This window comes from Trachypithecus francoisi, unplaced genomic scaffold (genome assembly GCF_009764315.1).
Source record: "Trachypithecus francoisi isolate TF-2019V2 unplaced genomic scaffold, Tfra_2.0 Lachesis_group17, whole genome shotgun sequence".
Taxonomy (NCBI): domain Eukaryota; kingdom Metazoa; phylum Chordata; class Mammalia; order Primates; family Cercopithecidae; genus Trachypithecus; species Trachypithecus francoisi.
The window spans coordinates 46,696,131-46,723,618 of NW_022681462.1; the positions used below are offsets into that span (position 1 = coordinate 46,696,131).

Sequence of the window (27,488 nt, forward strand, 5' to 3'; positions counted from 1 at the left end):
CGCCTGCGCTCGCCGGCGGGCCGAGCTATCGGTCCGGGGGCGCGGGGAGGGGGCAGCCCAACTTCCCAGTGCGCGGCTCCCGCCCGCTAGGTGAGCCTGGATCTGGGAGGATGAAAGGGATGGCGAAGAGGGAGGGGGCTCTAGGGCGTGCGGAGCTCAGGGGCGGGGCGCGGCGCAGCCTCCGTGCGGGGGCCGGGAGCCGCCGCCTCTCCCCGGGGCTCCGGGCCGCGGTTCCTCTAGCCGCGGGAGCCGCCGCCGCGTTGCCCGAAACAATGAGGCGTGCGGCGCGGGGCTGAGCGCAGCGCCCCGCCGGCTTTGAGGCCGAGCCACCCGCTGTGCCCCGCCGCCTGCGCTTGCAGCTGCCGCCGGCGTGGAGCAGCGCTGGCTCGGGAGAGGTGATCCCGCAGGCCGCCCGGGACCGGAGCGCGGGGCAGCTCGAAGACCCTGGAGTGGTAGGAGGAGGACTCGAGGACGACTCCAGCAGCACACTCGCCTTTTGCAGCCCCCAAGTTCGGCGGCGTGAGTCGGGAGCCCCCGGCCGGGGTCCCAGCTCTAGCGGGCGTCAGTGTGAGTGTGGGAGCGCGTGGCGCGCGCACCCGAGCGGCTGCTGGGGAATAAAATGTGACACGCACGCCTCGGACTCCAGTGCCGCGCGGCCAGGGGGAGCGCCGAGCACCACGGTGTCGTGCGCTTCGCGGCGCGGCTTAGGCAGAAGGCTGGTAAGAGAGGGCACTGGCTAAGGGTGGGCGACACCTTCCTCGGTGGCGCTGCAGCCGGCGCGCTGCTCTGCGCGGAGTTACACTCCGCGTTTAGGAGCCAGACCCGTGTGTGGGGAATATTGAAGGTGGTTTGGGGAGAAGCAGGAAATTCTGGAGAAGCGAACAGGAGGACGGCTTGCACTTTGGGGAAGGGCGGATACAGTTGTGCCCCTGTGGCTCAGTAACGGTGATCTTTTATTTTTGGCTCTGGAAGGGAGTGAAGATTTTTGTCTTTCTTCAGCACAAAACTGCACTTCTTAAAGGTTAAAGTGTGTTCTGTTGATTTCTGGTTCTCTGTAGCTATAATGTTAGGGGTAGTAGGGATCTTTAGAATCCTAAATACCCGAGTGTTAATGTAGTTGGCAGGCGGCAAACTCCGCTTTTGGGTTTACTTTCCGCGGTGTACAGAGTGGATATTTGATGCATTCTTTGGAGTAGGGAGTGTGACGTCCATCTCATTCGGATTTGCCGGTTCTGTGTTGGGGGACGGAACTCATGGCTCTCGCAAGTGCTGCCTTCCAAAGAGCTGAATAGCTGTGTTTGGAGAAGCTGTGCTTTCCAGGAATTTAAATGAGACTTTTTGTGATTGCCTTCCAGGTCTCTCCTCCTAGTACCATATTTGTTTTGTCAGGCTGAACTTTCAAAGCTGTTTTGTAATCTGAGAAGCACTTTTGGGAGGAAAGTAATGCTTGGCTGGATTTTTGTGAACTTATTGTTATTGGACATGCGAAAAATTTGGCGAGAGGCAAACCATATTTGGTTGAAATCATTGTCTTTTGCACCACTGCCCTTCTGACCATAAAGGGATAAGCTGGCCCTCCTCGCCGCGGACTGCCTGCTTGGGTGAGGGGACCTTTGGTGGGCCGGCAGCACATTTTGCATTTAGAGAACTTTCTGCACACTTGAAAAACCCCATGCTGGTTACTTTGATGCTTCAATTTTTTGAAATTCTGATCAACATTTTTTGCCAACTTGAAATATAATTTACGACTAAGGAAGAATTCCAGTAAAGGGAAGTGCTATATATATATATATATAATATATATATGATGTATATGTATGTACATACACGTAGGATGATTTATATATATACACACACACACACACATATATATCATCCTGTTGCTGCAAATTTAGGGTTAAACTTCTGAAAACTCTGAAAATTTAGGGTTAAAACTTCTTTTAAAAGGAAAAATGATGAGTGGCTTTGAACCAGTTTTTACCTACTCCCCTTCCCCCATTATTTTTCTGGAACTGACAACCAAAATTTTTATAGCAAGTGAGGAATTTTATACTAACGCATTACAAGAAACTGTTGGCAAAGGTATATGGATATTGTGCTCAAAACTGATGAAACCCTAAAATAATAGGTGAAGTGCCTTAAATTTTACTGCAAAGTTAAAAAGGTACTCAGACTTTTTGGAATTCTCTATCCAATTCTTACTTCAATAGGTATGAATTATAGCATCTTACCTTTTTGCTTGATACTGTGAAAGCTTCTGGAGTTTTGAGTTAAATCTCTTGTAGAGATTGTGATGGGAGTCACCGCTTTATCTGGAGTACTGAGCTCCACAGTTCAGAGAGGCTTTGGATGGATACTCTTGGAAAGAGGTCAGAGCAAAGACCAACATTTGTTGAGTTTGCTATGTGGTGCACACGATCTAGGAAGCAAGGATACAAAATTGAGGATATTTAGACTAGAGGATTCAAGGTTGAGACAATTTAACATTTGAAAATATGTGAATGATTTATTATGCAGAAGAGGGCAATTATCTGTGTTGAGTTTCTGATGAGGATAATTAAGAGGGAAAAGGTTTACTCTGTGGGGTGAAGACATAAGTTGAGTCTAGAGTGTTGTGGCCAATCCAGCCAGCAAAGATTGGTTAAATAGTGAAAGGACTGCTGAAAAAAATTCCTGTACGTGCTTGTTTCTGGGGTTCCATCCCCCAATCCGGAGCTTCTCCTCTTTCTGAGATGACTTAAGTGTGTGAGGCTCTGTTCTATTGCTTATACTGATACTGATTGAAATTTTACCCTCCAGGTGTAGAATTTATCCAAGCATTTCTCAAGTGCTTAAATCTTTTCTGAAATGACAAACTCATTTCTAGGCTTCTGCCCCTCCTGCTTAGGTAAATAAGTGATAGGTTCCTTTCCAAAACCTTGGAGATATTTGTCCTCTGGGAAGCTCTTAATTAATTTGCAGATTTGCTACCTCATTGGTAAGACTTTGAATAAAAATATCTTATGCATGATAATAAGGACAGCCTTTGTTAATGCATTTGTTCTTTAAGAATATTGTGTTATTCCTGATCGATTTTTTTCTTCTCCTGGATTTTCTGTAATAAGATCTTAAAATTTAATTGCTTAAGTTAAATTAAGTACCTAATTCAACATGCATAAATATCTAAGGGAATCAGATAGTACCCTCATGGCAGGTGTATGTTAAGGTTTGATTTTCTAAGCATTGAAACCTGAAAACCCATCCCTTTAAAAAAAATGGGATGAAATTCCCAAATGACTATAAAAGTAGTAATTGCATATAATTATATACTAATTTTGCAAAGTAGAAGGGAAACACAGGTGCCTATTTGCACAGAAGTTTTCAATGTTCTTACTCCAGTTGTTGATGCCAGTGCCATAGACTGAATGGGCTGTGGATGACCAGCCACCGTTAGTCGATTACCACATTTTCACTTTAAGATGGCTACCATTTTCCCGAGAGCTCTCCTTCCAACTTTTGAGAAATTTGTTTCTAAATGTTATTAAGTACACAGTGCAAAGACATCAGTGTTAGAGAAACACGGATTTATTATGCCCCTTCCAAAATTTGAAGTTTACCCTTACTTGGTCCCAGCCACCTCCCACGCCTCCCATTGGATTTTTTTTTTTTTTTTTTTTTGAGACGGAGTCTCGCTCTGTGGCCCAGGCTGGAGTGCAATGGCCGGATCTCGGCTCACTGCAAGCTCCGCCTCCCGGGTTTACGCCATTCTCCTGCCTCAGCCTCCCGAGTAGCTGGGACTACAGGCGCCTGCCACCTCACCCGGCTAGTTTTTTGTATTTTTTTTAGTAGAGACGGGGTTTCACCGCGTTAGCCAGGATGGTCTTGATCTCCTGACCTCGTGATCCGCCCGTCTCGGCCTCCCAAAGTGCTGGGATTACAGGCTTGAGCCACCGCGCCTGGCCTCCCATTGGATTGTTAGGGGAACAGTTGCAATTCAGAATACTTGGAATCTACCTAGTCCACAGGTGAAATACATTTAAAGGGGATGAAATATGACCTGGGCAGTCCTAAGGCTTTGCAGGAGTTGGTGATCTGGTCCAGCCCTAGCAGTGGTCCTAGCCCTGGTAAAAGCAGGGTCCCCGCAGTTGTGGGACTATTATCTTCACTTGGCCGCCTACAGGTTCCTGGTTATCCCACAGTACCCAGTGCCTACTGGTTGGTTGGGGGAATTGTTCTGTGCATGGAAATGACATCAGAGGCTTGCTGCCTACTATGGGGGACTTCTATCTGGACAGAACGGTTCTGTGCCCTCCTGGCTTCTGCTGCCCTCTGTGGTCCTGTCTAGGGAAGAAGTCCAAATTGAAGGCAGGCAGTGGCTTTACAAAGCTAGAAGCATGTGAAGCCTAGGTTTGTCGTTTTGCACTGGACTTTCTCAGAGAGCTAAGAAAAGCTATTGGCCGGTGCTCCTGCAGTGGCCAGCACTGGTGAAAGACAGCCTTATCAGAGCTCAGTTTCCAGGGCTGGAAGCGGAAGGCTTACATGAAATCCTTTCCAACATGTCTTCTGGTGTGAGATTCCACAAAATTGATCATTGTAAGTTTTGGCATACTTAAAAGCTAACTCCTCTGCAGCCCCAGGAGATAAGAGTAATTCAAAGAGTAACAGTAGTAACTAATTTGCACTTATGAGGTACTACATCCTGCCATTTGCTTTGCACAGATTATCAAAGTGCACTTTAGCCACAATCCTGGGAGGTATCATTATGCCCATTTTACAGAGGAGAAGACTGAACCTCAGAAAGGTCAAGTGCCTTGGCAGAGCTGGGATTTGAACCTGTGTCTCAGTGTCCAAAACCCATGCTGTTAGACTGAGATCCACTCAACAGAGGAAAACAAGAATGACAACTCCTGCCATTGTGTGGGGCCAGAGACCAACTATGACTGTAAGTTTCATGTCCTCAAACCAGGCTGGGCCTGCTGGATGGGGAAAATTGTATGCAGTGGAAGAGGATGTCAGGGAACCCATGTATATAGAAAGCATGTGTTCATCAGAACCTGGAAGCAGAAAAAGGTTTAAGCTGCAACTTAAAAATGGACTATGAAATGTGGAATATCCAGGCAGTCAATATTAGAATGAGATTTGGGCTGATATGAAGCATGTCATATGAAGTGAAATTTCCAAGGAAAAATTTAGGCTAAGATTCAAGAAAATGATCCATCTGCTTTGAGTTACTGGTGGGTAAGGAGAGCAAGCTCAAAAAGTAGTCTCCTGGTACATTTAGAAATACATTGGCTAAAGCATTAGAGAATATACTGTAAAGAAAAATTCTGCAATATCTTGATTATAAGCCTTTGTTTTCAGACGTTTATAATTCACACATTAAGTTCTACTTTGGGCTGCTTCTACTGTTTGAGCCCAAGAGAAAAATGCTTTATTAAATTTAAAACAATTGGTTTTCCATGTTCAAATCATACAAATGTTTCAAGTAGAGGTTCTTGCATGTTGGTAATTGTGGTTTCTAAAATGACTTCGCTTTAAATTAAATATGGGAAAGGGTAGGTCTCTTAGATAATCCAATAGCTTTCATTATTCAGAAGTAAAATGTAAAAGTAGCTTCTTTGAAAGTGTAATGATGACTTTTCTGAAATGTAAGTATATTGCTATGTGTTAAAACCCCATAATTGTGCCACTGACCTCAAATGGGTAGAAAAAAGTACAATTAATATAGTATTTGTTTTCTAAATGATAGAGCTAACCCAGTTACAAAGTGGAACTGTACATGTAGGATTAAATGAATGGATTTGTTTTTATTGTTAGAAGAGGGATCTTGCTATGTAAATTGTATTTTAAAATTAGGGCAAGTATACCCCATTGGAAATCTCTGTATGGGCCCTGTGCGGTGCCTATAATCCCAGCACTTTGGGAGCCTGCTGCAGGCGATTGCTTGAGCCCAGAAGTTTAACACTAGCCTGGGCAACATAGCAAGACCCCCATATCTACATAAAATTAAGAAAAAACTAGCTGTGTGTGGGGTCGTGCACCTGTAGTCCCAGCTACTCAGGAGGCTGAGTTGGGAGAATCACCTGAGCCCTGGAGTTTGAGGCTGCAGTAAGCCAGGATCACTCCACTGCACTCCAGCCTGGGTGACAGAGTGAGACCCTATCTCAGAAAATAAAGAAATAAATAAAAGAAATTTTCATATGAAAAAAAGGATTGTCTTTAAAAAGAACATATGTGCACACATACACACACAGACACACTCACACACTTGCAAGTAAGTACCAGAGGAATAAATTCCTGCATTATGTGTTGTTACATCAGCAATCAGGAGTGGGAACTTGAATTAAGATACTTGAGCACTAATTGTTGAGATTCATGGCTGTTGCCTAACAAAATCAGGACAAGAGCCTAGCCCTTCCAACTGAAGGAAGAATATTCTCTTTCCTATATGGCTTATCTCAGAGAAAATTTTATGTTCCAAATTATATGTGACTTGTGAGAAGCCAACCAAAATGTTTAAGGTTTAAACTTTCTCTTAGTTTATTATAAACAGGATACATATGGAAAACATACTTTTACTTATGTGTGTAAATATATATGAGTGTGCATGTTTGTGTAAATGTTCTTTATGATGACAGCAGACATCATGCTCAGCATGCAAGAACCTCTACTCCCTTGGTCCCTTTGGTCATATGCAGAATGCATATGACTGTTGAGACTAACTTTTGACATTGGCTTCTCAGGCAGGTCCTTACAGGAACCTGGCCCCAGGCTGATGACTGGAATCCTACATATTGGTTAGCTGTTCTCTATGATGACAGAGACTGAACCACGTGAGATATTTTAGGTCAGCCAGAAGTTCACCAAATACTATAGGTGATTCAGTCTTTTCTCTGGAGAACAGGCAACTATTTGGAATTGCACTGAATTATAGTGCCTTTTAATCACTATAGACATAGGCAAAATAATTAAGACCATAAGCCTAAGAGTTATTTTCAAAGAAAACTATATGCTCTAATTTCTAAGGTAAATTTTAAATAATTTATGAATAAATGGGAAATAGACAAGTGTAATATGGTTTTCTTTTAAAAATATGCCAATATATGTATAGCTATGTATATAATTGGTCTATAATTTCTATTATATACATTAGATATGTATATAATTGGTCTATAATAGTATAGTATTGGTCTGTATGTATATATAATTGTATATAATTGGTCTATATGTATATAATAGTATATAATTGGTCTATATGTATATATAATAATACATAATTGGTCTATATAATTGGTCTATATGTATAATAGTATATAATTGGTCTATATGTATACATGTAGGTCTATATGTATAATATAGTATATATTAATTATAGTTTATATATAGATTAATATCTATATATAGACTAATTATCTATATATAGTATATAACTGGTCTGTATAATTGGTCTGTGTGTATAATAGTATATAGTTGGTCTATATATAATGGTATATAATTGGTCTATATAATAGTATATAATTGGTCTATAATGTATATAATTGATCTACAATGTACAATTTCTATTGTATATATTAGATATGTATATAATTGGTCTATAATAGATATGCATATAATTGGTCTGTAATTTCTGTTGTTTAAAGGGCAGCTTACCCCCTCTGAGTGACGGTGTAGTTAAAAGACATTCTTCTGCCTGATGTTCAAAATTAGTAGCTGGGAGAGTTGAACTAATTAAGTAATTGGCCTGACTCAATACTTGATATGTTGGAATGACATTCATGGGGTGCCATTAGTAGGTAATTTCATTAACTATTTGAGGTGGGAGAGTTTCCAAAGTTGACTTGATAGTAGTAAGAAAGTGTCTGAAAGATATGGCTTTAAAATAGTGTGATCGCTTCCATAAGTTAAATCCAAACATTTGTTACTTGCTTCACTCTACACTTTGCCTCACAGTATTAAAACACGTCATGCTGTATCCTAATAATACCCCACATATCACCACTGGATACATACACAGAAAAGGCAGGGTTAATTTTTTTTGTTTGGCATTTTTTTCAATATTGTCTCAGGACTGTTAAACACAGTATTAGTTGTAGAACCAGAAGTGGGTGAAAGGAAAGCTTTAGACTGTATAACACAATGTGCCTCTTAAGGGGTAATGGAAGGACTCCTGGCCTAAGGAACCTCGGTTGTTTCTAGATGGTGTGTATCTATCCCAATTATAATTTGGAAGCCCATGAGTATAATCAAGGGCTTAATGTGCATGTTTTACAGGTAAAACTAAACAAACCCATTTTACTTCGTGTCGATCCCTGTCTTTCAATTGCCCAAGTTAGGTCAATCTTGTTCTTACCACACTGTGTTGAAATGAGAGGTGATTTCATAATGTAGAAATATAGTCATCCCTCAGTATCCTTAGGGGATTGGTTCCAGTATTCTCCATGGATACCCTAATCCATGGATGCTCAAGTCCCTGATATAAAATGGCCTACTATCTTTGCATAACCTGGGCAGATTCTCCTGTATATTTTAAATCAATTGTTTCTAGGTTACTTATAGTACCTAATACAATGTAAATTCTATCTAAACAGTTATGCTGAATTTTTTTTTTTTTTTTCTTTGAGAGACAGGGGTCTTACTATTCTCTCCAGGCTGGTCTTGAACTCCTGGACTCAAGCGATCCTCCTACTTTAGTCTCCCAAAATGCTGGGATTACAGGCACATGCCACCACACTCAGCCTGGTTTTTGTCTTTTATAATCAGGATTTCACTCTGTTGCCTAGGCTGGAGAACAGTAGTGTGATCATGGCTCACCTCAGCCTCAACTTCTTGGGCTCAGACAATCCTCCCCGTTCAGCCTCCTGAGTAACTGGGATTACAGGTGTGCACCACCACACCTGGTTACTTTTTAAAATTTTTTGGAGAGACAGGGTCTCACTCTGTTGCCCAGCCTGGTCTTGAACTTCTAGTCTGTAGTGATCCTCCCACCCCAACCTTCAAAGTGCTGGGACTACAGGCATGAGCCACTATGCCAGCCTATACTGTATTTTTATTGGTATTAATTTTATTGTTGTATTGTTATTTATTTATTTATTTTTCCAAATATTTTTGAGTCGTAGTGGGTGGCATCTGTGGATGTGGAACCTGCGGATGCAGAGGGTTAACTGTGACTGGCACACAGATTTGGTTTGGGAATTACTGTGTACATTCAGCACCTAAGCAATAGCCACTGAATTTTCAGGGTGGTGGACAAAACCTCCAGCCAGGCACCAGGGTGCAGCCCTTCAGGTCCCTGCTGAACCCAGAGAGTAAGACCTTGGTCACAAGGCTGTTCCTTAGAGCTGTTCCTCACTGAACTGAAAGGCATACCCACATTGACTGGTTTGTTTCTCCTTCAGTAGCATTCAAGTCTGTGTGTGAGGAGAGGTTGTAGGGAACAGGATATAGGAAGGTGTTCATGCCTGTTTTTGTTTGTTTTATAGATATATGGTGGGTAGAAAATAAGGATTAATGAATGCAGGAAGGTATTTGAGCACTCTTGTTTATCTTGTGTAGGTGCCAACCAAATATTTTTATAGAGATGTGGTTAAGCCTCTTGGCATGTTCAACTGTGTATTTCAAAATAAAATTTTCTTCATTTGGTACTGACAGTCTCTAAGGTCGGGGAGAAATAGAGACTAAGTCACAGGCCCCATTGTTTGTGATGGTAGAATGGGAGGTAGACACTAAATTTTACCAAAAGAAGCTCACAGGTGCTGATGCGTTCAGACGCTTGCGTGAGTGACGTCACTGCACACAACGAAGGTGTGGAGCTCCCAGGCCTTCTGTCGTGTGTGTATACATATATATGTAATATTTTAATCCAGATTTACTTTCATGTGACATTGTCAGCTCCGTGTAATCTCACCTGTCAGATTTCATCAACTTCAAGTACAAAAGATCAAGGTGGAATATTACCCCCCAACCAACTTCTGGGACCGAAGGCCTACAAGAAGCCAACTTGGCTATATCCCCAGCTTGAACATCACAGAGGCCATAAGAGGATAAGAGGATTTCCTAAACTTTCTAAAGGTGGTATTGTAGTCAGTAACCACTAGCCTATGGGATGCATTCCCCTCATAGTCTTCAAACCAGAAATGTCAAATGAACATTTCTGCATGATGTCAGATGGGATTTGGGAGGAGAAAAGGGTACAAAGAAGCATGTCAGCTCTACTTTTCCCCACCTGCCACCTTTTTTCTCTCTAAATAGACTCTTTGGAGTCCTGAACATTTCTCTTCCTCATTTTCTTCCTCTCTAAGCATGTCTTTTTCACCAATGTGCCTCTTCTATCCACAAGCGGAGGGAGGAAGCTATGGCGCCTACTGCCTCCAAGGTGCAGGTTTACTCTGCAGTTACTCTACCTGTCGTGTTTTCTTCAGCCGTATACCTTAACCAGAAAATTGCTACATGAAAAAAATAATTATTAAATCTTTTGCCAGTGCCAACTTGCACAGAGCATGTGTATGGTTTGATGAACTGTCATAAACTAAATATACCTATATAACCAGCACATCAAGAAGCAATTCTTACCAGCACCCCAGAAGCCTCCTGGTGCCCTCTTCTGGTCACTGTCCCCCAATGGGTACTCACTATTCTGATTTATATCAGAGTAGATTAGTTTTGTGTCACCTGCTCACCAGCTTATACTTAAAGTTTAAACAAAATAACTTTTAAACAATTTATGTTTTTAAAGTTAAAGTAAAATTTAACCAGGAATGAAGTATTGGTTGTGCCATTAAAATACAAAACTTCAATATTCGTTCATCATTGAAACTTTCATGCTGTCTGAAGTTCATTTTGGTATTAACAACCCCAGGATTGTTATAACATAAAAGCTTAGTTTTGCCATTTGTTTAGTGCTGTAGATCTTCCTTCAGTTGACTATAACCAGAAGACCAAAATTAAGTTTTAAAATATAGTACAAGCCAGTACATTTTACTCTAAATCTTAAAGATGTATTTTAATATATTCCAGTTTATTTTTTAAAATGCTGGACATATAACATTTATATGGAAAAAACACACTTTAAAAATGCAATTTGTGTCCAGGCATGGTGACTTGCACTTTTAATCTCAGCTGCTCAGGAGGTTGAGGCAGGAGGATCTCTTGAGCCTAGAGGAGTTCGAGACTGCAGTGAGCTCTGATCACTCCAGTGCATTTCAGCCTGGGAACAGAACGAGACCTCATCTATTTACAAAAAAAGAAATTTACTAACTGAATTCAATTTTATTTGGCATTGAACTTGTAGCCTCTGAATTGTGAATTTGGAAACATTTAATATTGCAAGTGGACATTGATATAGGACTCTTAGTCCAAGGAACCTCTGTTGTTTCTAGATGATATATATCTATTCCCATTATAATATGGAAGCTTATTATGTGGACAGTTCTAGAAGCTTTTATACATAATATAATTAGATTCTCTTCGGAGATGTTTTAAAGAACTAGCTCATCAGGAAAAGTTCATCAGGACATGGAAGATTAAAGTCATATAGATTCCTGGTAGTTTTTGTTCTTATAGAGAAATTCTGCCTTGCAATTTGGAAATAATAAATGTAAATATAAAAACCCAGTCCAGGCCTGTCCCATACCCCATCAGTTGCTGGTCCGTACTTGGAGTGTGCTGGCCAGTTTTGAGAGATGTGTCCATGATACCAAAAACTAACGTTCAAAGGAATATAAAGAAAAAGTAGAATGGGCTGGGCGCAGTGGCTCACGCCTGTAATCCCAGCACTTTGGGAGGACGAAATGATTGGATTTCCTGAGCTCAGAAGTTCAAGACCAGCCTGGGCAACATGTCAAAACCTTGTCTCTACCAAAAATACAAAAAATTAGCCAAGAGTGATGGTGCTTGCCTGTGGTCCCAGCTACCCTGGAGGCTGAGGTTGGGGGAATGGCTTGACCCTGGGAGGCGGAGGTTGCAGTGAGCTGAGATTGCATCCTGCACTCCAAGCTGGATGACTGACAGAGTAGGACCCCATTTAAGAAAAAAAGAAAAGAAAAGTAAAGAAAAAAAGTAAAATGATATCTTAAAATTGAGTAGAATGGAAGAGAATAAGAAATATAAATGTGATTTCAAAAGTATAAAAGGAGAACAGGCAGACTGCCTAATGAAGGTCAGATGTACTTATATTGTATAAATTCAGAATTTTCTTAAAGCCTAAGAAGTTGGCTTAAATTCACAGCCAGATGCAAATGGTACCATTTGGTGTGGAGCTGCATATTTGGCAGCCAAAGCTGACACAGCGTTAAGGTTCTGATGATTTGGTGTCTGTTTCCTGAAGAGGAAGCTGCCTCCGCTACCTGCTGCTGCAAATGCTGGCTTGTCTACAACGTGCCCTTGGGCATGTGCTATTTAAGTGGCTTGAAACTATGTGATTATGCTTCACGTGCTTGTCCACAGTTTCTGCCCTTATGGAAACAGTGACATTTACAGTTTTAGAGGGTGAAGTGTTTCTTGGGCTTCAGCATCCAGTGTTTATCGCACTCTTTAAGGAAAAAATTGAGTGGAAGCCATGCACTGCTCAGAGCTAACGGAGCCTTTTATATTAGAATTCGTTTTACAGATGTCTCCATCTACTCTTGCCCCTCCTGCACACCCATCCCTTTGCCAAGAGTCCTCCCTTCCAAACCTTAAGCTCGATTGTGTGCATTCTCTCCTCCTTAGATTCCCCAGTCATCCTCCATTGCATATGGAACATTGTCTGCCGTTTTTAGAACATCATGTGCTTCTGGCTTGGGTCCAAGCTCATGGTCTCCACTTTCCTATTTCCCTATTAGCCACAGTACCTTCAGGATCTCTCCTTGGCCTGATTGTTATGGACTTGGTTCTTTCCCTCTCCTTCTGACCGCCTCCCAACCCCTAACTTCCACCAGCTCCCATTAACTTACCAGCAAACCTTCCCTGACACACACACACCTAACATGATTTAATGGTCCCTACTTGCACCACAGTGTCATCCCTCTGTTGCTACACTTGCTACTCTGTTATAATTGACTTTGCTCCCTTCCCATCCCTGCTAAACTGTAAGTTCCCTGCAGGCAGCCTCCAGAACTCTGTGTCCCAGCTATCGAGCATGTTGTGTGGTACTGAGCCCTGGAGGTTCTTCGTGAATCTATGTCGAATGGATGGATCTAAGAGTCCTGTTAGATAGGAAGGATGGCTGTCCACTCCCTAAATGTGATTTCTAAAACAAAAGAGAGTAAGTTGGATTTTTTCCCTCTTTCTTCAAGTTGAATCGCTGTGAACAGAGCTCCTCAAATTCTAGTGATCCATTTATAAACAGTATATTCTCTAAAGACCAGAGACCATGGCCCAGATGGGCCATTCTGCACATACACTGTCCTATGCTTCAGAGTTGCCACTAATCACTTGGGAGAAACACATTTACTAGCAATGTTAGGAAATCACTGCTAAACCATTCAACCTCATAATTTTTGTGCCGCTTGTGAATCTCACAGAGAAAACCTGAAATTCACATTTCTCTTGAAAATGATTAAAAATAGGGTTCAGCATCTTTGTTTCTTCCTTCACCAAAGCATTCAGAACTAACGGACGTGTGTAATCAGTAAATAATTAGTAAATATCTTGGGTTGGATCTGTCCATTTGGAATTTATAAAAGCACTTTGTGTTGGATACATAAATGTTGTACAAATCCTACAATTAGAACTACATACATTTTCAGCACCTGGTGTGATAATAAGGCTGTTCCAGAACGAATGGGCCCAGCAGTGTTTTGTTATTATGCTGCCCGCCCAAGAATCGTCTATGAATAGCTATTAAAATTTGAAAAAGGTACTTCTACACCAGGGGAGTATACAACATCAGTTGTCCATGAAGAATAATAAATAACAGGGCCTTAATCTTGGGTTCAGCCCAACACCATTGCAGATGGTGAAACTAACACACGCCTTTAGCTTAAAGCCCAGGGAAGCTGCTACACTGTCCCCTGCCTGTGTGTATCAGATGCATGGCCACGACCTCATTCTGCCATCGCTCCCTGCAGGAGATGGCCACAGGGCTGGGGACATCTACGGAGATAGATGAAGGGTTAGTGAGCGTTTGGGGTCATTAGAGTTTATATGGAACTTTATATATTTTCAGAATTTCTTCCCAGACTCACATCCTTCTGAGTGAGTGTTTTGTTTAGTTTTGTTTTTTGAAATTTTGCAGCTTCCCAAAGGCGAGGTTAAAATCAGGGGCATGCCTGACACATATCAGTTAATTAAAAGGACACTTTTCCTTACTCTGAATCTGTACTAGAATCGAAATTTTAAAAAGTACCAGCAAATGAAGTTAGGAACATTAAGTGATCTTCAGTGTTAAATAGAACTTCACAGGATGTAATGAAGGCACATGAAGTTTAAAACAAAAGGAACCTCGTCTCTCCTAAAAATACAAAAAATTAGCTGGGTGTGGTGGCAGGCGCCTGTAAGCCCAGCTACTCCAGAGGCTGAGGCAGGAGAATCTCTTGAATCCAGGAGGTGGAGGTTGCAGTGAGCCGAGATCATGGCACTGCCCTCCATCCTGGGCGACAAGAGCTAAACTCTGTCTCAAAAATAAATAAATAAATACATACATACATAAATAACAAAAAGATGTATGTGGGGCATTTGAATAAATGATGTCACTTTTCCATTTATGTTAGACACAAGGGACCTGTCATACACGTGAAGAAAGAAGAGCCTAAGTGTGGATGCCTCACATCCGTGGAAATCATTTTAAATCACCTTCATAAGCAACTGAAATGGACTTCAGTGACTTCGTGGATGCTGACTGTTAGTGGTTGTCATTCTGACTGTGTCAGCTTGGCAGTCCCCACCACTGCCCGGGGCTGTTCCTGGTTTCCACAACGTAAGCAGAAACTCAGGTTTGGCCCTGGACTCATGCACCAGGCAAAGAAGAAAACTTGGTCTTCTATTAGGAACCTAAGTTGGTTCCTAGAGCACTTCAGCATTGCAGTTATTTCAGAGAGTATACAGTCATGTGCCACATACAACATTCAGTCAATGACAGACCACATATAACACGGAAGTCTCCGGAGATTATAATGGAGCTACCAAATTCCAATCTCTTAGAGACTTGTAGCTGCAGTAAGGTTGTACTGCAGTGCATTACTGCATTACTTGTAAGTGATGATGCTGGTATAAAGAAACCTACTATATGCCAGTCATAGAAAAGTCTATCACATACAATTATGTACAGGGTATGATACTTGATTATAAACGATAATAAAATAACAATAATAAATGTGTTACTGGTTTGTGTATTTACTATACTACCGTCATTCTTTTAGAGTGTACTCCTTCTAATTAATAAAAAAGAAAAGCTACCTGTAAAATGGTCTCAGGCAGGTCCTTCAGGAGGATTCCAGAAGAAGGTGTTGCTATCATAGGTGATGGCAGCTCCATGCGTGTTACTGCCTCTGAAGACCTTCCAGTGGGACAAGATATGGGAGGTGGAAGACAGTGATACCGATGACCATGACCCTGTGTAGGCCTAGGCTAATTTGTGGGTTTGTGTCTTAGCTTTTAACAAAAAAGCTTAAAAAGTGAAAAATAAAATTAAAAAGTTTAAGCATAGAAAAATGCTTATAGAATAAATATAAAGAAAAGGTATTTTGTACAGCTGTACAGTGGGTTTGTGTTTTAAGCTAAGTGTTACAAAAGAGTCCAAAGTTCCAAGAAAATAAAAAGTTTATAGAGTTAAAAAGTTACTAAGCTAAGTTACTAATCTTAAGCTAAGATGTATTATTAAAGACAGAAAATCATTTTTTTTGTAAATTTCATGTAAACTTACAATTTGCCTAAGTGTCCAGTGTTTATAAAGTCTACAGTAACATATAGTAATGTCCTAAGACCTTTCACATTCACTTACCACTTACTGACTCACCCAGAGCAACTTCTAGTCATGGAAGTTCCATTTATGTTAAGTGTCCTGTACAGCTGTACCATTTAAAAATCTTTTATACCATATTTTTACTGTACTTTTCCTATGCTTAGATATGTTTAGACACACACATACCATTGTGTCAGAATTGCCTAGTGTGTCGTACAATGACATGCTGTACACGTTTGCAGTCTAGGAGCAAAGCAATAGGCCATACCACATAGCCTAGGTGTGCAATAGGCGGTACCATCTAGATTTTTTGTGAGTACATGCTGTGATTTCATACAACGATGGAATTGCCCAAGGATGCATTTCTCAGAATGTATCTCTGTCATGAGCAAGGCATGACTGTATTACATTTAAAAATCTGTTAAAATTCTTTCACTTTGCTTAATGACCTTAGATCCCCGCACACCCCCAAGCCCTTTTCATTTTCCTTATGAGCCATGCTCTGCCATATTAATAGGGTTTACATTGCCGGTTGGTTTCTCTGCACTTTTTAATTATATTGTTGTCCTGGAGAAGTTTTTTGATGACTGGATGTGGTTAGAAAGGTCTGTGACTGTATTCCGGAATGTTAATGTCTAGGAAGCCCTCATCCTGTGCCCAGACCAACCTGTCAACCTGAAGAATGTTGCACTCTTCAGGAAACCCGTAATTATTGGATATTGGCACTGGATTTGAAAGGATCTCAAGCTTTTGGGAGAAGAGATGAACCTGGCCTGGGCGCACCTTCAGTAATGAGTTTGGTGTTTTGCTTGTTTATTTGTTAGATTGCTCTTTCAACTGATTTATATTCCTTGAGAACATGTACTCTCAGGCAGTGAAAGTAAACACAATTTTGTGGCTTCCTCGAAAACTGGTAATAAATAACATGGATCTAAGAAGAAGAAGTGGCCTGGGTTTACCTGTTTACATTTCGTGACTATCCGAGCTAAGTGGAAGTTTTCACATGTTTTCACCCTGTTAGTGAATTACTATTAAACATTCAGTTTATACATCAAAATAACCATCTTTATTCATTTTTGGAAAGAAAGGCTGTCTCTTGGTGTCCAGGAAACAGAAGACTAGCATCAGGCTGGGGCTCTGCACAATTCCAGGACTCTCTCTCTGGCCAATGAAGGGTGGGGAAAATCTCATTCTGTGGGGACCAGATGATTCCTGTGCAAAAAGCAGCTGAGTGTGGCACCCCCTACCCCCTAGGTGACTGCCTGTACAGAGCTGGCTTTCCCACCCTCCTCTCACTGGCCATCTTGCAGACAGACCCCAGGCACGTCACCTTCGTTAGTTGCTTTGGTCCGTCACCCAGGTGGAGGGGAAAGTGGCACAGCACAGTGGCTAGCCTCATCACAGTCTCCACAATTAAATAAAGGATTGGCTCTCTCCCTGGCTCAAAGGTCAGGTGCCTTGTGGGCAGGGCCGTCTGTTCAGTCCTGCTTGGTGTCTGGAAGGGGTGAGGTGCAGAGAGGACAGTTGGAGGCCCAGCCACCTGGGCAGGTGCGAGGGAGAGCAGCCAACGGGTGTCCCCTTGGAGCTGTCTGGGCTCAAACATCAGACTTGGATGCCCCCCACTGCTGTGTGTGAGCCTCCCTATCAGTCAACTTAATGAGAAGAGCTTAAAAACAAACAAACCCTTTCTTCCCTCCCCAGGGTTCTTTCATGTTCTCAAAGGTCTGACTGACAGCTTTGAAGGCCCTGCTTCTGCCCAGAGAGCCAAAGCAGCAGCGGGAGGGGGTGTCTGCACTTTGTGAACAGTCAGCCCATGCCCTCCCTGACTGGGTGGGAGCTGGAGCCTCTCCCGCCCCCATTTCCAAATCATGGGCTTCCAAGGATGGGAGCAGTTATCCCTGAGTTTAAAGGGCGGTCGATATGTTGAAGTTCCTGGGGGAGAAGATGGAAGGATGAAACAAGATGTGTTACAGTTTGCTGCAGAAAATTAACAGAATAGCCCTACTTTTGTTTTTGTCCAAATATCTCAATGGAAGAAGACAAGCTCTGTGCACAAGGAAGCTGCCAGAGGCCCACACCCCTTTCTCCATTGGCTGCACCTCTTTGAAAAGTGCCCTTCCCCTCCAAATGAAGAACTCTAGGGAGTCTGCAACTCCCTTCCAGGCCTTCCTCTCCTGGAGTACCTGTCTTGTACTTGTGGAATATTCTGTTCACCACTCCCACAATCCCCTCCAAAGCCCACCACCCCTCCCCAGCCACCAGTTCTTAAGATATGGGAGCTCATCTCATTTGCCTTTATATCCCCAGTGGTCAGCAAATTTCTTCCATAGATGTTTGTTAAATAAAAGAAGCTCCTTTCACCGTAGTGGGTTTGTTACAAGCTAACAATGGCCCACCGCCAGTCTACTTTGAATCTTACCACCAGCTTACAGCGGAATGTAATGACACTCCCTCAATAAATAATGCATTTAATAAGTGGGGTTGTTTTGTATTGCACTCCCTGATTCATGCTTTTTAGCCACGATTCACGCATGTGGGGGCAAAATTTCAGACATTTGAAAAACAGGTTGACCTATGATGTCTCTGAAACCCCCAAACTCTACACAGAAGGTAGATTGATGACGGTTTTGTCATATTGGGTTCTCTCCTTGGCATTCTTCAGTTTCTATTCTCCCAGTCCGTTTCTTTCTCATCTCCCGTCTCTGTCTCTGATAACAGCAGTTCTAAGTATTAGCAGCAAGCATGTTTGAAGCACTGCTAGCGGCTTCCGGTACAGTGATCTTCGCTTTGGGACTTGTACACAGATATTTAGTTTATTATGGCCGGTTCTAAAAATTTATGAACTATGAAGAGTTTATTTTCAGTAAAACTGAGGTCAGAATTGGACATTTAATCCGAAATCCATATGGCACTGAGATGCGCGGTGCAGGAATGCACTTTGTAGCCTGTAGGGGGCAGCCTGTGAGGAGAGACAGAGGCTTTGGAGTCCACAGATTTTAGTCTTAAATTCCAGGCCCTGCACCTTGCGGGGATTTGTGTGAGTTACCTTTTTCTTTCCTTCTTTCTTTTCCTTCTGTTTTTTTTTTGTGTGTGTGTGTGTGTTTGTTTTTTTTTGGGTTTTTTTTGAGACGGAGTCTCGCTCTGTTGCCCAGGCTAGAGTGCAGTGGCGCTATCTCGGCTCACTGCAAGCTCCGCCTCCCGGATTTACGCCATTCTCCTGCCTCAGCCTCCCGAGTAGCTGGAACTACAGACGCCTGCCACCTCGCCTGGCTAGTTTTGTTTGTTTGTTTGTTTGTTTGTTTTTTGTATTTTTTAGTAGAGACGGGGTTTCACCGTGTTAGCCAGGATGGTCTCGATCTCCTGACCTCATGATCCGCCCATCTCGGCCTCCCAAAGTGCTGGGATTACAGGCTGGAGCCACCGCGCCCGGCCTCCTTCTGTTTGTTTTAACAAACCACGAAAAAATTAACCGTATTCCAGGCTTCAGTTTCTTCCCCCGTAAAGTGAGAGTAAATGATCTGCTTGCTTCCTTGCTTGCTTTCTTTCTTTCTCTTATTTTATTATACTTTAAGTTCTAGGGTACATGTGCATAACATGCAGGTTTGTTACATATGTATACTTGTGCCATGTTGGTGTGCTGCACCCATCAACTCATCAGCACCCATCAACTCGTCATTTACATCAGGTATAACTCCCAGTGCAATCCCTCCCCCCTCCCCCCTCCCCCCTCCCCGTGATAGGCCCCGGTGTGTGATGTTTCCCTTCCCAAGTCCAAGTGATCTCATTGTTCAGTTCCCACCTATGAGCGAGAACATGCGGTGTTTGGTTTTCTGTTCTTGTGATAGTTTGCTGAGAATGATGGTTTCCAGCTGCATCCATGTCTCTACAAAGGGCGCAAACTCATCCTTTTTTATGGCTGCATAGAATTCCATGGTGTATATGTGCCACATTTTCTTAATCCAGTCTGTCACTGATGGACATTTGGGTTGATTCTAAGTCTTTGCTCTTGTGAATAGTGCCGCAATAAACATACGTGTGCATGTGTCTTTATAGCAGCATGATTTATAATCCTTTGGGTATATACCCAGTAATGGGATGGCTGGGTCATATGGTACATCTAGGTCTAGATCCTTGAGGAATCGCCATACTCTTTTCCATAATGGTTGAACTAGTTTACAATCCCACCAACAGTGTAAAAGTGTTCCTATTTCTCCACATCCTCTCCAGCACCTGTTGTTTCCTGACTTTTTAATGATTGCCATTCTAACTGGTGTGAGATGGTATCTCATTGTGGTTTTGATTTGCATTTCTCTGATGGCCAGTAATGATGAGCATTTTTTCATGTGTCTGTATGAATGTCTTCTTTTAAGAAATGTCTGTTCATATCCTTTGCTCATTTTTTGATGGGGTTGTTTGTTTTTTTCTTGTAAATTTGTTTGAGTTCTTTGTAGGTTCTGGATATTAGCCCTTTGTCTGATGAGTAGATTGCAAAAATTTTCTCCCATTCTATAGGTTGCCTGTTCACTCTGATGATAGTTTGTTTTGCTGTGCATAAGCTCTTTAGTTTAATTAGATCCCATTTGTCAATTTTGGCTTTTGTTGCCATTGCTTTTGGTGTTTTAGACATGAAGTCCTTGCCCATGCCTATGTCCTGAATGGTATTACCTAGGTTTTCTTCTAGGGTTTTTATGGTATTAGGTCTAACATTTAAGTCTCTAATCCATCTTGAATTAATTTTCGTATAAGGAGTAAGGAAAGGATCCAGTTTCAGCTTTCTATTTATGGCTAGTCAATTTCTTTTGACAAACAGTATTTTAAATTGCCAGCCAGCACACCTGTGCTGGGCTCAAAGGTAGCATTTGTGGCTATTATCATTAGGACACAATAGAATTAAAAGAAATAGAATTGGCGACATGTCAAGCACATGTTTTGGCTCTTGCTTAAGCAGCATAAGTGGCATAGGGTTTTGTTTTTAGTTCCGCTCTTGCCTTACCTTCTTATATAATACCTTATTCTTTGAGATGACTTATGATTGATTTAACTTACAACCCAGACAATGGCTTTTTGCAGGGGGAGGGAGCAGTTGAGGAAGGAAAAACAGAAAGTCTTGGATAGAAATCCCCTGACTTTGAGTCCTCCATGGGACATAAGCAAACAGAATTTTAATCTGCTGCTTCTAGTCCACATTTGGTGTTCAGTGGAACAAACCCTCTTTGAAACTGAATGCCTGCTTAGCAGCCAGTGCTTATTTTGGCGGTGGGGGTCGGGTGGGGGATGGGTTCGTAACCATACTGTACTCTGAAAGATTAGACCTGCATGAAGTGCAGCCTCTGCTTAGAGACGTAATCAAGTATTAGGAGAAAAAAAAAGCAGAAAGACTTTAAAGTTACATAAACCTCGTCACTTGGGATTTTTGAGGTGCTTAGAAATGACTTCGCCTTTGTTGTCTCTAAAATCCTAGGGTTTGCCGATGCACCACCGGGTAACAGAGTTAGATGTCCCTGGCACAGAGCGAATACTTGTTCAGTGAATGGAGAAAGCACAGCTTAAATGATTCAGAGGAAAGGGAAAAAATTAAGAAAAAGGAAGAGGGATAAACAATTGTCACATGTCCAGATTGCCAACAGTGGAATCATGACAAAAATTTTCTGAAACTGAAGAGCCCTGTTGCTTAAAATAAAAGGCTGAATAAAATGGGATCAAAGCAAAGGAGCTTTGGAGTCAGTTTGGATTCAGATACTGACTCTGATGCTTCCAAGTTGTGTGACAGCCAGGGCTGGCTGTGGGACCCTGTGCGAAATTAGAATGTGGAGCCATTTATTCAAAAAACAGGAAAGAAGTGCCCTCCAAGGTGCTAAAACAAAATGTTTTGCCCTTTCCCTCCCACTGCTTCCCTGCTCTCCTTTCCCTTCTCTTCCTTCCCTCTTGAATTGTCACAGTATTTTTAATGTTCTAAGTAAAGAAAAATTAAAAATTTAGTCATTGGTATGATTTTTTCTATTTATTAACTCGTGCGATGCCAGTTTTAAATGCAAATTTAAGAGCATTTAGCTTGTTTGCATAATCACTGAAGTTACACAATTTGTATTTCATAGTAGTTACATGCCTATGCATTTATTTCTGACCAGAACAGAGAAAATGCTGCCAAAAACTAATCCTGTTGTTTTTATTTCACTTATTGATACATGCATGTTTTACCAACACATTCCACCTTCAGCTTCCTGATGAGTAAGGCAGGACTTTCCTTCTCTGTCACCATTTGGAGCACGAGTGGCTGGCTAATACAAGAAAATAAGAAAGGACATGATGGGGCCTTGGCCGGTTGTGTTTCTTAAAGTACAGTTGCCTTATTTTTGTGTTTGAAGCTAGTTCTGGTTCTAACAGAAAGCATGGCCTCTGGGAGCTGTGGGATCCTCCGCTTCTCGTAGAGGTGTCATACTCACCGTGCACTCGTTTTCGGTCCTGCTGAACTCCCAAGCACTGTGGTCTCACCAGAGTCCTGTGCTCATGAGGCATCATGAATGTTGTCTGCAAGTGGGCAGCAAGGAACGGTGGACGGGATGTGGTACACATATGACCTCTGTCTGCTTCATCGTTCCACTGTCTCCCATCTAACTTCAGGTACAGCGCACAAAGTCAAAGACAGAGTTACTGAGAACTTCAGGCCAGTGGCAGGAGAGCATTAAAACAAGTGTAGCTCTTGTGAGTGTGGGGTCCCACATGACTACACAGGTCACATGCCCAGGAAGCCAGCCCTAAAGACTTCTGATGGATTCTTAACCTCAAGGAGCCTTCGTTTCTTCATCATAAAATTGAGGCCATCATATTACCTAACTCGTAGGTGGTTCTTCTGTTTAAATGAAGCCATCTTTGTAATTTATTTTCTGATATCCTTGGTACCTAATAAACCTTTAATAAAAATTAATTCCTACCACTTCTTCTACGGAGCAAGTTTTCAAACATGATGGCTCTATTGTGGTAAAGACAGCCTAATGCAAATGCAAGTCAGGGTTGTTAAATGTCACTTCTAGAACTGAGCAGGCTGCAAACAAAATTGTATACGTCACAAATATATTTTTATTATCTCTTGAAAACAGTCAGCGTACAAATGAATAAGCAAATAAAATATTGTAGCCTAAAGACTTTGGAGAGCTAATCCATTTTATAAAAGTATAAGGCCTGAATTCCAGTCCTATATCTCTTTAACTGTGGGCAGCTTGCTTTCCTCCTCTGTACCTCCATTTCCTTGTGTCTGAAGTGGGAGTGGCACACGTGTCTGACATGGGCCCTAAAAATTACTACATCATGGCTTAGTGTCGTACAGCGAGGATGGACCTAAGGTAAAAGTTAAGCCACATAAATAAATGTATGTGATAAGGACGAGATGGAGAGAAGAGGTGTAACAAATTTTACTCTTGCTTACTACCTATTACTGTTGACAGGGTATTTCCGTGTGTTAAGCACTGTGCAGCTTTCTTTCTGCCCAGACAAGGTTTTTCCCTAGCAGAACTGATGTACATGTACAGCACGTCGGTATTATATAGACACGTACTGTTTTATAGCCATGTTTCACCTCTGTAGGAACTCTAAGCATGTTTTCTACATCTCTTTAAAAGGTCCTGCATAAATAAAGCTCTCCAGATAGGTGGAAATGCCTGGAATGAATACTTCCCTAAGGGCAGAGTTTTCTTGATGGAGTAAGATACAGTAGTGTGCTGGAGTTGGCTTGTACCTTTTCAGGAGTTTTATGAGCCACTTTAAAAACAAAGGTGGCAAATGCTGCACACTCATCACTTTCTGATTATTTTATTTCATTTTGCAATTCATTTCATGTTATCTGCGCTCTTGAAGTTACTTACTCTTATTGTATCTGTGTGGTGGAAATACTCATACAATAATGAGCTCTTGCACATCGCATCCCAGTTCTGTTCAGTAACATCCCATTGGTAGTTTGAAATTGGCTATAGTGGAAGCGTTTACACCATAGAATGGGCGAACACTGACAATCAGGATTCTTCCTCCAGTCCCCCTCCCTGAGAGGTGATTGTAAAACATTTAATAGCACACTACTGAGTAGGAATCAAATTTATTGTCGCAGTTCCTTTTGGAAGATTTGTAACAAGCTGTGGTTATTGCAGACTATTAGAGAACCCATTAGACAGTGTGAAAAGGGAAAAGGACAAGAAGAGAATGAACATTCTTTGAGCATCTGTGCCTGGCAATACATTAATTGCCTTTCCTATGGAGCCCAATTAAAATCTTCCAAAGGCGGGCTAGGTTGTATGATATTACATCTGTCTTCCAGTTGAAGAAACTGATGTGAGGTTTAATAACCTGCCCAAGTTGATACAGCTAATAAATGAGAAAAAACTTATGTTGGAAATGTATTTGAATCCAGGTATTTGTTACTCAAATGCTTACTATCTTTGCCTTCTCGAACAGAAATGTGAATACATTTTGCAAAAAGAATAGTGTTAAATGCTATAGTAAGATTTTTGTGAATTCCATATTCTGTCTTTCATTCAAGTGTTTGTACATCACACGCTGAAAGTAAAATGTGCCAGTCACTGGTCATGTAAAGGTTCTGCCCAGGGAGGAATAGTTACCTATGAAGTGTTGCAGGAACATGAGAGAAGACCAGGGGCCATCAGAGCAGGAGGCTTAAGAAAACAACCCTTGCACAGGCTTGCAGGTGTGTGTCTGGCAGTGCCTGTAGTCTCCAGGGCTTGAAGTGCTGCAGGGAGAGAGCTTGGTTTTGGTAGAGGTAACAAGAATTACAGGATTGAAACCAGACAGACATCTGTGGGTAGTCTGGAGATTCCAACCAGTGGGTTGAACATTGTTTCTGTGGAATGTGGTTGCCCATCTTCCCAGCCTCCTCTGGCTTTTAGTCCCTGGATCCCTTCTACTGAAGCCCTTCTAGGGGCATGCAATCCAAAAGAAAGTTTTGATATGACAGGATCATGGGCCACTCCCCCCCAGATTTCATTTCAGTGAATCTGGGATAGAACCCAGGAAGTTGCATTTTAAATACACCTCCTTAGAGGTTCTGAGGCAGCACCAGGCACCACACTTCCAGCAATAATATTGGTTTGTGGCTTCTGTGCTGTCTTCCCAAGTAAGAGGAAAGAATACGCATGTAATGATAATATCTCTTCCTAGCTCCATATCATCTTTTATACCCAGTCTCTATCGATCCCCACGATTACCTTGTGAGATGTTCAGAGCACTTAATTACTCTTCTTATTTTACAGTTGGGAGAACTGGGGATAGGAGAGGTTAATTAAGTAGTGCCAGGTCCTACCTTTAGCAAGTGGAGGACCCAGATTTCTCAGTATTTTGCAGGTGTATTTCCTTGATTGCACAGTGCCCCACAGGGCTGCTGCCCACATGTTCTACGATGCCACCTCATGGTGGTCTGCTTGGGAACCAGCCTCAGAAACATTGTGCATTAGACAAGGGGTCATCTGTGCTCCCCAAAATATTTTGAACTCTGTTGGAATGATTCTACATACTTTACAGTGTAGAAGTTTTGTTCTTGAGGTTCCTCATTCCCAGCTTCTGCAGCATCCTGTTTAGCTACAGAACTCTAAAACACTCAAGAAGCAAAAATCCATGATCCAATTTGTTCTGTATCATTGGATGACAAGGAGCATATCGTGAGTGGAATAGATTTCTGTAGGCTATAAGTATTTCGGTCCCTTTCCATCACTTAATGACGGAGAACAAGAGGGTAAACATGAGCCAGGCAACCTGTCCTCTCATTCTGTGTCTTCCTCCAGCTAGCTTTGTAACCATAGGTAACTTGCCTCGTTTCTCCAGACCACGGGCTCCTCATTTGTACAAGAAAGAAATCTGGAGTCCTTGTAAGGCCTGTCCCAGCTGTAACACACATGATGGCAAACTTCCAAGGGAGAAAAATATCCCCAGGAATACCCTGTTCTTTAACTTCTTTAATAGGAAAAAAAAAAAAAAGACATTTACATTGTAAGCAATGCACTCATGATTCTATTATTGTATTCATTTATTTTTAGATTGGGAAAAATATTTTATCAAATTAATTAGATTTAAAATAGCTCAGTGATTTGTTTTCTCCAGCACTTAGTCATTTTCTTGGCTGATTTGCCCTATCTCTGTCTAGAACTGTTTTTTCTGTGCCCTGCCTCAGGTTGGTGCCTGGGTCATAAAGTAAAGCATAATGAAAGTACATTCCTCTCAGCCCATGCTTCTCACTTGTTTTCACTTAGACTGATATTTTGTTTTATTGCAGAATTGGGACTAAAAATTTTACTGCAAGTTAAGCAAGCAAGCCAGAAATAATTCATAATTCATTGTAAACCCATAGTAGCCATACACGGCTTAACTTGAACTTTACATTCTAAGAGAGCCAGAACATTTTTTAGGGTATTTTTTTTTCTTTGAAATCAAAGTAATAAGCCTACACTGTTCAGAAATGAATTCTCGGTATAGATTTTTGTCAGACTCATCTGACACTTGAAATAAATTTCAGACTGATGAATTCAGTGTTTGTTTGATAGAGATCATAAACATTTTCCTTTCTTGAAAAGCAATCTAGGGAGTATGTATTTGTACTGTAGTTAATGCTGTGTTAAGTCACTGTAATATAGCTGCTGCAAACATTTGTAGAGCAAAGGAAAAAAGCCTTTATTTAAATCTTGCCAGGAGCAGAAATAAAATGAGCAAAAGCACACTGGAGTGAGAGGCAACATAAAGACTGGTACTGCTTCACGACTCTGGTGCAGCAGCATTAGCATTTCATTTAAGCTGCATATCATATACGGAATCATCACTCATAATTTCATGTCTGACTCTGTGGCTTACAAGAGATGTTTGTTGAGTGAATAAGTGTTGGATTCGTGCTTTCTTTTGTGATACAGAACTGTCATTTAATCAGTGTGGAGATTAGATGCAGATACCCTTATTGTAATTCCGTTTGTATATTTACATAAGAGTATGAAATAAGAATAAATGAGGTTGGACGCCGTGGCTTATGCCTGTAATCCCAGCACTTTGGGAGGCCAAGGGCGGGCAGATCACTTGAGGTCAGGAGTTCAAGACCAGCCTGGCCAACATGCTGAAACCCCATCTCCATCAAAAACTACAAAAATTAGTCCGTTTTGGTGCTAGGTGGTGGGCACCTGGAGTCCCAGCTACTCAGGAGGCTGAGGTGGGAGAATCACTTGAACCTGGGAGATAGAGGTTGAAGTTAGCCAAGATCACGGCCACTGCACTCCAGCCTGGGTGACAGAGTGAGACCCTGTCTCAAAAAAAAAAAAAAAAAATCGATTTTACTTAGTAATGAAATATTCTTGGCTGACACAGGCACAATGAAGACTTCACCAGTTATTTCCACTAAATTGTAGGATCATGGAAGATAAGACCATGTTGTATTGTCTTTTTAAATCCCCACCATCTAGCACAGTGCCTGGATATATAATAAATGTCTAATCCACACACACACACACAATTATATATAAAAATGGGTATTCTTATCAAGGGGTAGGTTGGCAGTTTATATGCCATGACTTATTTACAAATTGGGAGAAAGAGATTTCCATAGGTCAGAGGGAGGTTAGGGCAGTAAGGAAAAAAGGGCCGGGATGGGCTGAGA

The 27,488-nt window shown here is 41.7% G+C and overlaps 1 protein-coding gene across 1 annotated transcript in view; it reads left to right on the forward strand.

Annotated features, from left to right (window-relative positions):
* Nucleotides 1–465: 465 nt before the first annotated feature.
* The window catches only part of ST6GAL2 (ST6 beta-galactoside alpha-2,6-sialyltransferase 2), an 87,983-nt gene continuing 60,960 nt past the window's right edge, over nucleotides 466–27,488 (forward strand). Inside the window, exon 1 of the mRNA XM_033175552.1 lies at nucleotides 466–719. The gene's annotated coding sequence lies outside the window, so the exon portion shown is untranslated. The remainder of the gene's footprint in view (nucleotides 720–27,488) is intronic.